A 9,686-nucleotide genomic window follows, 5' to 3' on the forward strand; every position below is an offset into this window, starting at 1 on the left:
TGCTTTTCTTTCCTTTTTGCTACCTGGCTCTGGGCTTCTTCATGACATGGCCACAAGGGGGTGAACAAGGATAAGAGCAGAGACAACACTCAAAAAACTACACAAGGCATTTTTATAAATGCTGGATTATACCAACAGAGGTTCACTCCAGGGGAAATATATATTTATTTTGTTTTTCATGATTTTTCAGATTTTTGCACTGTTTTTATAAATATAAGTTATAAAAATATAAAGCTATTTTTAAAAATAAAGGGAGAAACTAAAATTGATTTTAAAATATAATAGAATTTACTTTGAACTCTTAAAATTTAAATCAGCCAAAAAAATAATTGCCATCCTTATTTAGAGTTTTCCTGATAAGACTAAAGTGGTTTTGGTCTTTTCTCTCCGTCTCAGTATTCTGCCTGTCGGCATCTCTCAGTGTCATGTGCTTTTCAAGCTGCTTCTTACATTGGCTGTCACAGAAGAGATAGTCATTCATAAGGTGTGACTTCAAAGTAATGAGGATCATACCCTTAGCTCCTTCTCTTATATTAAATCAATGAGTTTGTTTTTTAAATACAGTACAGGCATACTTTGGAGATATTACATGTTGAGTTTCAGATCACCAAAATAAAGCTAGTATCACAATAAAGTGAGTCCTAATCTTTATAAAAAATGCAACACCTATGAAGCGCGATGAAATGAGGCGTGCCTGTAACACCAGCACAGTGCGCGGGAGACCTCAGCAGTGCTAATCCCCAAACACCCTGCTTTTTACTTGTGATTTTTGCCCTTTGAGTTTTCGAACCTCATTTATTTCAAATAGGTTAGCTAATCTTTTTCACTCGAGCAAACTGGAGCCAATTCCCTTCATATTTAAAACTGCCTTTCGCCCACCAGGATCCCTGGTTTGGCTTTCTGAAGTTCCCTATGGAAGTCTCCTGAACTGGATGTGTCAGCCACCCCTCTTAAAGGGAGTACAAGAGGCATCTAATTTGCCTTCACATCCTGCAAAAATAAATTACAATGGAAAGATTTCACTTTCTTCAGCTTACTCTAAGTTCTTATCCCTTCCACCAAATTCTGTGAAAAACCTGAGTAAAATAAATTTGGGAAGTGTGAAGATATGCTAAATGGCTTACAAACATGAGGAGAAAACAATCATCTTTAATAAGAGGCAAAATTCTAAACATCTCAGGATATTATAGCAAAAGTGCTTTGTAAACAGTAAAATCTAAGTATTGTTAGTTACTGGATTTGAACAATAAAGAGCAAGAAGCCAACGTGTAGAATGAAGAAGTTATGTAACACTAACTACCCCGTGCTTTTGGGCTCTTCGGGCCTAGTGGGTTCAGCTTGTCCCTGGCCTGTGACGACAGTAGAGGAATGTGCAATTGCACCACAGGCTCCGAGGCTACAGGACTGGCTCTAAGACCCGTCACAGGATCTGAGAAGCGCAGCAGTAGTTGAACTTCAGCTTCACGAAGGCATCCCTCAGCCCTGCCTGCGCCATTCCTGTGTCGACTGCCTCACGTGCCAGCCTTGAAAAAGCATTAGCTCTCTTTACATCAGTGCAGAAGAAGTCTAAAAGCAGGGTCTTCTGCATGCTTTGATCTGAGTCTTACTGCCCTTTTATAAAAATTGTGGTAAGATACTCATAACATAAAATTTACCCTCTTAACCATTTTAAGGTGTACAGTTAAGTAGTGTTAAGTATATTCACATGGTTGCGCAACCAATCTCCACAACTTTTTCATCTTGCAAAACTGAAACTCTATACCCATTAACAACTCTCCGTGTTCCCCTGCCCCCAACCCCTAAGAACCTCCATTCCTACCTTCAGTTTCTATGAATTTGACAACTCTAGATAGCTCATAAAGGTGGAATCATATAGTGTCTTTTTTAACTGGCTTATTTCATTTAGTACAATGTCCTCAAAGTTCATCCCTGTTGTAGTAGCATGTGTCACAATTTTCTTCCTTTTCAAGACTGAATGATATTCCACTGTATGTCCAGAGTGTCTCCCAAAAAATGTATACACACTTTGAATGATTATAAAGTCAGTGTTTATTAACATACAGTTCATTTTCACAATTAAGTGAGTTATCAGCTGTTAAAGTGTGTATACATTTTTTGGGACACCCTATATATACTTTTTTATTTTTTTATCCATTCATCAGTTGGTAAACATTTGGGTTGCTTCCATCTTTTGGCTGTGAATAGTGCTGCTGTGAACATGGGTGTACAAATGTCTGTTGGAATCTCTGCTTTCACTTCTTTTGAGTATATGCCCAGAAGTGGGACACCTGGATCATATGGTAATTCTGTGTTTAATTCTCTGAGCAATCAGCATACTGTTTTTCCACAGCAGCGTGCCATTTTTTAAATGGATCTTTATTGTTGAAAGTATTACAGATGTCCCCTTTGTCCCCCATTGATCCCCCCTACCCCGCAGCAGCACCATTTTTCATTCCCACTAGCAACGTACAAGAGCGCCAGTGTCTCTACATCCTTGCCAACACTTGTTATTTTGTTTGTTTTTATAATAGCCACCCTAATGGGTGAGAGGCAGTATCTCATGGTTTTGATTTGTATTTCCCTGAATGTTTGTGTCCCCTCAAAATGCGAATGTTGATATCCTGACTCCGGAAGGCGATGGTATTATGAGATGGGCCTTCCGGGGGTGATTAGGTCATGAGAATAGGGCCGTCATAATGGAGTTAGTGATCTTACAAAAGAGGCCCCACAGAGATCTCAGCCCCCCCCACCCAGTGAGGACAGAGAAGGTGCCATCTGTGAACCAGGAAGCTGCTGCATCAGCAGGAAGCCACACCAGTGCCTTGGCCTTGGCCTTGCCAGGCTCAGGTCTAAGCTACCCAGCCTGTACTATTCTGTTAGAGCCGCCCAAAGGGACTACGACAGCTAGTGATGTTCAGTATCTTTTCATGTGCCTATTAGCCATTTGCATATTTTCTTTGGAGAACTGTCTATTCAAGTCCTTTGCTCATTTTTTAAGAGTTGTTTTGAGGTTGTTGTTCAGTTAGAGGAGTTCTTTATATATTCTGAATATTAACTCCTTATCACATATATGATTTGCAACTATTTCCTCCCATTGTATAGGCTGCCTTTTCACTTTGTTGATAGTGTCCTTTGCCGACAAAAGTTTTTACATTTTGCCTGGCTGGCTGGTGTGGCTCAGTGGTTGAGCACTGACCTAGGATCCAGGTGATGGGGGTTCGATTCCCGGTCAGGGCACATGCCCGGGTTGCGGGCTCCATCCCCAGTCGGGGGCGTGCAGGAGGCAGCCGATCAATGACTCTCTCATCATGGATGTTTCTATCTCTCTCTCCCTCTCCCTTCCTCTCTCTGAAATCAATAAAGATATATATATTTTAAAAATGTTTTTACATTTTTATGTGATCCAGTGTCTATTTTTACTTTTGTTGCCTGTACTTTTGTTGCCATATCCAAGAAATCTTTACCAATCCAACATTATGAAAATTTTCCCTGTATTTTCCTCTAAGAGATTTATAGTTTTCTTACTATCTTTTTATGAACACATTTTCCACGTTTGTTGGAAGATTCCTCTGCTTCTTGTGGGATCTGAACGACTTATTTTTGTATGGGTAGAGGATTTTGTATGGACCAAGGATTTTTTTTTCCTCAATCATATCCCTTATGGAGATGTCTTCTCTATTAGAAAGCAGAGTACTTCCTAGGTATAGATTCTTCTAAAACTGACAGTGCTTCTCAGTTTTCCCATGTACACATATCATTTGAGGATTTTGTAAAAATGTACATTCTGATTAGGAAGTTCTGGGTAGATCTTAAGGCTCTGCATTTCTAACAAATTCATTTATGCTGCTAGCCTATGGACTATACTTTGAGCAGGGATGTGTGGGGGAGAGCTGTGATCATCACAGCATGGCCTTCTGTTTATGGGTGGACTATGAGAATCCTCCAGCCCAGATACTAAAATACTTTAGTCCTTATGATCACACACAAGCAGTTCCATAAAGTTTCATATCACACTAAATGCTATATTTTGTGAATTATTAAGAACCATTAAAGTCTGGTATTCATGAGCTTCATTAGCAGAGTATTAGAGTTTACCACAGCGACTTACACGATTTTAGGATTTTTGCCTTTGTAGACCCCCTTCCTCCACACACACACACAAATTTCAATTCTACTTTATGACTGCATTGGTATAAAGATAAATATAACCCAGGCAGATTCATTATTGTTTTACTTGTTTTCTTTTTATTATAAAAGATATTAAGCCCTGGCCGGTGTGGCTCAGTTGGTTGGGCCTTGTCCTGTGCCCCAAAAAATTACTGGTTCGATTCCTGGTCAGGGCACATGCTGGGTTGTGGCCTCAGTCCCCGGTAGGGGGCGTGCAGGAGGCAGCCAATCAATGTTCTGTTCTCACATCCATGTTTCTCTTTCTCCCTCTCCCTTCCTCTCTCTCTAAAAAAAAAAAAAAAAAAAAAAATCAATAAAAAATATTAAAAAGAAATTAAAACATACCTATAGGCTCCTAAAAGTATCCTGGGCCCTAGGCACTGTGCCTACTGTGCCATATACAGAAGTTGGCCTTGGTTTACTGAAGACTCTAAATTAGAATTCCATGCGGAGGACTTGCAGCCATGCAATACTTGGCAGGTTGCTGCGCTCCCACAATTAACAAGCAGAGGCAGATAGTTAGAATTCCTGCGATTTTCAGGCAGGATGCTGTCTGAAACACTGCATCAGCAGTACTGTGGGTTAGTCATAATTTTCAGTTGCTGCTCTTCCTACTCTTAATTGTGAGTCACTAGTAATGCACATTATCTGTTGATTTATGTGGGAGTTAACCTTAGAAAGTTTAGTGATACAAATCAATATATTTTTGCCTATAATTTTCCAAAACCAGACTTTAAGACATGTATTATTGTAGTTCAAATGCCATTCAGTCCTTTAATACTAAAGCAGATACATAATTTCCCACAGAGTTTTTCAGTTGTCAGAACATGTCTATAAGTTCATATTCTTCTCTTATAAAATAAATACAAGTGACTCATACATGGGTTTTTTGTGCTTTGTTTTACATCTGAAGAATCAACGTGAATGTTGAAGACATCATCAGTGAGTGTAGGTAGAACCTGATGCTAAAGAAGTGGTGGCAAAAATATCTTCAATATACTAAAAGTGACAAAAAGAGATCACAGTAATTTTAGGAAAGATGATCTGTGATAAAAGGGCAAAAGTCTGGAAGCATCAAGGGAGATAGAGGAGAATGCTCGTCTTTCATTCTAGCCCCAGGAAAATTATATCAGAGAAGGAACTGGCTCTTGGAGGCATAGCTGACCTTTGCCATAAATTATAATCGAACAGCAATTTTTCTTTTACTATTCAGTGTCATTTTGATCCTTCTTTTTTAAATATTCTCTATTTTATTTATTTATTTTTTAATCCTCACCTGAGGATATTTTTTCCATTGCTCCTCACAAAGAGTGGAAGAGAAAGAGAGAGAGACACATAGATTTGTTGCCTCCTACACACACCCCAATGGGGGCAGGGATCAGGATCAAGGTACATGCCCTTGGCCAGAATTGAACCCAGGACCCTTCAGTTCCTGGGCTGGCGGTCTAACCACTGAGCCAAACCAGCTAGGGCTGTCATTTCCGTCTTAAATTAGTGTCTTAAAGTTTCTTCCACTCTGGCCAGCCTATCTGAATGGTCACAGTAGTAACCAACATTTGTCTGGCTTTTCCTCTAAAATTTGGACCTTATATCCAAAAGTAGCTACAGCCAGGGAAATATCTCTTCCCAACAATTACCTGACTTGTTATCTTAGCTTCTGCCTGCATTTGACTCTCATTGTATCCAGAGCACTGAAAGTTAACATTGGTGGCAACTGGACAGCTGGTTAGTGATACATTGGCTGTTTTTCTCCTGGGCGCCAGATCAGATTCTGGTCTGTGAGGAAGGATGGTGAAAAGGATGGTATATCTTGTAAAAAGAGTGTTAGAACCAGAAGTTTTTTGGCAATGAGGACACAAATGTTCCTTTTCTTTTGAGCTTCAAAAAGCAAATGAATCGCAGGAAGCTAAGGTACATTATATTTCTCATTTAGAAGAGACCTATTGACAACCACCAGGTTTTTAGAAGGTTCTGAACAACTCACAGGGAAAGGAGACAGTGTTTAAAACTCTTAATCTGGTTGCTACATCCAACATCAGGCTAATAAAAGGACTAAAATGGAACGCTTAGAGTTCTTTAACAAAATGTCAGATCACAGTAATTTGTTTTTGTCACTTGGGACTCTATATTTAAACACCCCAAATAAATCTCTCCATATAGAATTACTTACATTTATTTTTTTAAACCAATGAATCATGAATTTAGTCTAAGTCCTAATTCTAAGTTCATCTATACAGAAAATAGCCTGGCAGATGGCCTGGCCATGGAGCACACAGCTTACATCAAACAGTGAGGCATCCTGTGAACTTCCAGAACACAGCAATCAGGGAGTTACTTTCTCGAGCAAAGGTTGGCTGATTTGAGTAAGAAGTTCTAATAAGGGGTGAGAACTACGACCAACGTATGGAAGTTCTAGAGAAATCGATTTCTGCGTATTATAGGGAAGGACTTTCGAGGTCAGATGGAATGGACTGTTGCCAGAAGTGCCAGCTATCTAGCAGAAATAGGCCACTGAGACACTTGGCGGAGATGCCATAAAAGAGAATTCAAGTAACATATGGCTGTACATGATGACCTTAATCTTGGGATTTTGTGATTCTTTATTTGGAGTCTGAACAGTTGTTCTAAACTCCTTGAGATCTTAATAGTGGTTATAGGAAAACAACCATCATTTCTCACATGCCAAGGGAAAAAGACTCAACATATACACAAGAGAGTGCCAGCTATTACGACTAATAAATGACCTCTCAACAGGAAAAAAGAAAAATGAGATCACCAGTTCTATTACATGAGGTCATGCCACCGATGTTGCCCATTGATAATTATTCTATAAACTTAGACAGGATGGTGCTTTGGAATTTATGCATTGCAGTTTAGCCACTCCCACATGTCCTGGGCAGTCCTATGTAAATCTACAAACCTGAGAATTGTCATTCCTAGACCTCAGTGATCCTCAAACTTCTGTGTGTGTCAGAGTCACCTGGGAAGCTTGTTAAACATCGGGTGCCTGGCCCCACCCACAGGGAATGTGACTCCGTGGGTCTGGATATTCTCTTGTTTACACGCTCCTCAGGTCATTCTGATGCACCACGTTGGAGAGCTACTGACCAGTCACAGGAGGAAGCATTTTTAAATAAGTGGCCTAGTAAAGCTCTTAGAACACAAAGTATACTATAAATGCTGGGCTTTATTTTTAAGCTGAATGCTTCCTGTGTGGCTTTTAGTAGCAAATTTCCAGAAGCCGAAATTATTCTGTCCATACATCAGGACACTAACAGATTTCTCTCCGGCTCTAACTCAACACTTAAAACAGTGTAGGGGTTAAGAATACGCACATAGGCTTTGGAGTCAAACCCGAGTTTGAATCTCGGCTGTGTCCATTACTAGCAGTGAGCCTTGGCCGAGTGGCTTCACTTTGCTGAGCCTCAATTTCCTCATATAGAAAAAAACAGGAATTAGAGTACTTACCTCACGGGGTTGTTATGAAGATTAAACGAGGTGATGTAATGGGACATGTAGCACAGCTACAGGCATGTGAAAAGCACTCACATGCAAGTGTTATTATTATGTTAACTAATCACTAGGTCATTTCAGTGTGACCTTGTTATGATTAATACAGAATTAGAAATAGGATCAATTTAATAAGCTTTCTGTGACCATATATTTGTTCCAGGAGAGGGTGAAATGTACAAGTGTTTCTCTTATACACACTACAATAAAATGTTTGATCTACTTTAAAGTAATTGCATCTAGTCCCTTCCATTCTTCATTTGTTTACATCACTTAGAAATAAACTCCCCTATAATTACACAGGGAGATCATTTTACACAAAGACATTCATGGCCTGAAATGGACATGTGTCATATTCAAGGCCACACAGCAGAAACAACTATGGAAATCCAAGATTTAGGAGACTGATTTTATATCCCTGACCAAACTTCTCCCTCAAAGCCAGCATGCTTTTCTAAGACAAAAAGTAAATTAGTCTTACAGTGGTGAGAGGCCTATGTCCTGATACCAGACAGAAAAGCAGTAACAGGAATCGGCAAACAGCATTAATCATTGTTCTTTTAGCCCGATTGCTCTGACCCATTAAATTAAATGAATATGAACAATTTTCAGACAAAGAATCTTCAGGAACTGTGTTTGCAATAGAGCAGTTCAATTCCCCTATCCTAGGTTTACCCAACTCTAGTTCTCAGAGGTCCCTAATCTTTTTCTGTGAGAACAACTTTTCATTTCCCAAATACTTTATAATTCTGCATTGGTAGGGGGTGGGAGTGAGGTGAGGCAGAAAAAGCCTCAGAAGCTGACAGTGAAGTCCCTAAACAGAACTGGAGAGTGCTGACAATAGAGTTACTGAGTCCCCTACTCACCTCCCTCCCTGAGACGGGTCAGAGGAAAGGAACCAATGGGGGGGGGGCATCGAGGAGGTCCCCTGGGTTCTACCATAATTATCAGCACACCTATCACATAATGAAACTGTAAAGGGTGCTGTGCTGGGTGTCTTATTGCCACAATTATTGTCTATTTGTTACCTTCATTCTGCAACAAAATATGCAGTCTTACAAGCAATGATCCATGTGTAAGGCGGCAAGTCCCAGTGGCAGTAACAGAGGGTTTGCAGATGTGCCCTGGGGTTTGCAGGGTCCTGTTACAGGAGCGCTATTACGGAGCGAATCTCCCCTTCAGGGGGAAAAACAGGTGCCAGTCGGTGGCTACCGCCGAGGAGAATGAGGGACCGATCAGTACAGGCACCTGGCTCTTATCTGAATATTCTGCTTGAGTAAAAGGCTCTCAGCAGCCCTTTGTTCCTTTGTTTACTCATTTCTTCAACTAATTTGTGTTAACATTTCTTATTTAGGATGCAGGGAGCTGGGGATACAACGGTGAGTTAAACAGACCGGTCCTACCTAAGAAGCTACCGACAAATACGTAAAATGCAGCACAGCCCATTTTACCCACGGCGGTGACGGGGCCAGAGACGCTCAGAGCCAGCGGAGGCTCCACTGACGGGACAGACACTGGAAGCGAAGCGAAGCTAAGGCTCAGAGATCCAGAGAGTTATTTTAGGAGGAGGTGGGGAGGGTGGCTGGAGGGAAGAGGCAGAGAGGGACGGAGGGAGAAGTGTTCTTGGCAGGAGGAACAGCAAGTTTGAAAGCTTGGAATTGAAATTGCAGGGTGTGTGGGACAAACTGGCTAAAGAGTACACCGACACCCGGGGGGGGTGGGGGGTGGGGTGTGTGTGTGTGTGTGTGTGAGTGTGTGTGTGAGAGGTCCAGGTGAGATGAGCAAAGACGAGAACATGAAAGGCCTAGTAAGCCAAGGTACTTTATCCTGGGGCAATGCGCCACTTCTGAAGTTTTTTAAATCAGGAAATGACTTGATTTTCTTGTAAGGTGGAAAGATTCCTCTAGCTACTTGTTACAAAAGATAAGGGAGAAAACTTAATAATCCTGTTCAACTCCTGCCTCAGACAACCTGCCCAATAGGTTCATAAAATTTTACTATCCAAATAG

This window comes from Miniopterus natalensis, chromosome 1 (assembly GCF_054644295.1).
Source record: "Miniopterus natalensis isolate mMinNat1 chromosome 1, mMinNat1.hap1, whole genome shotgun sequence".
NCBI lineage: Eukaryota > Metazoa > Chordata > Mammalia > Chiroptera > Miniopteridae > Miniopterus > Miniopterus natalensis.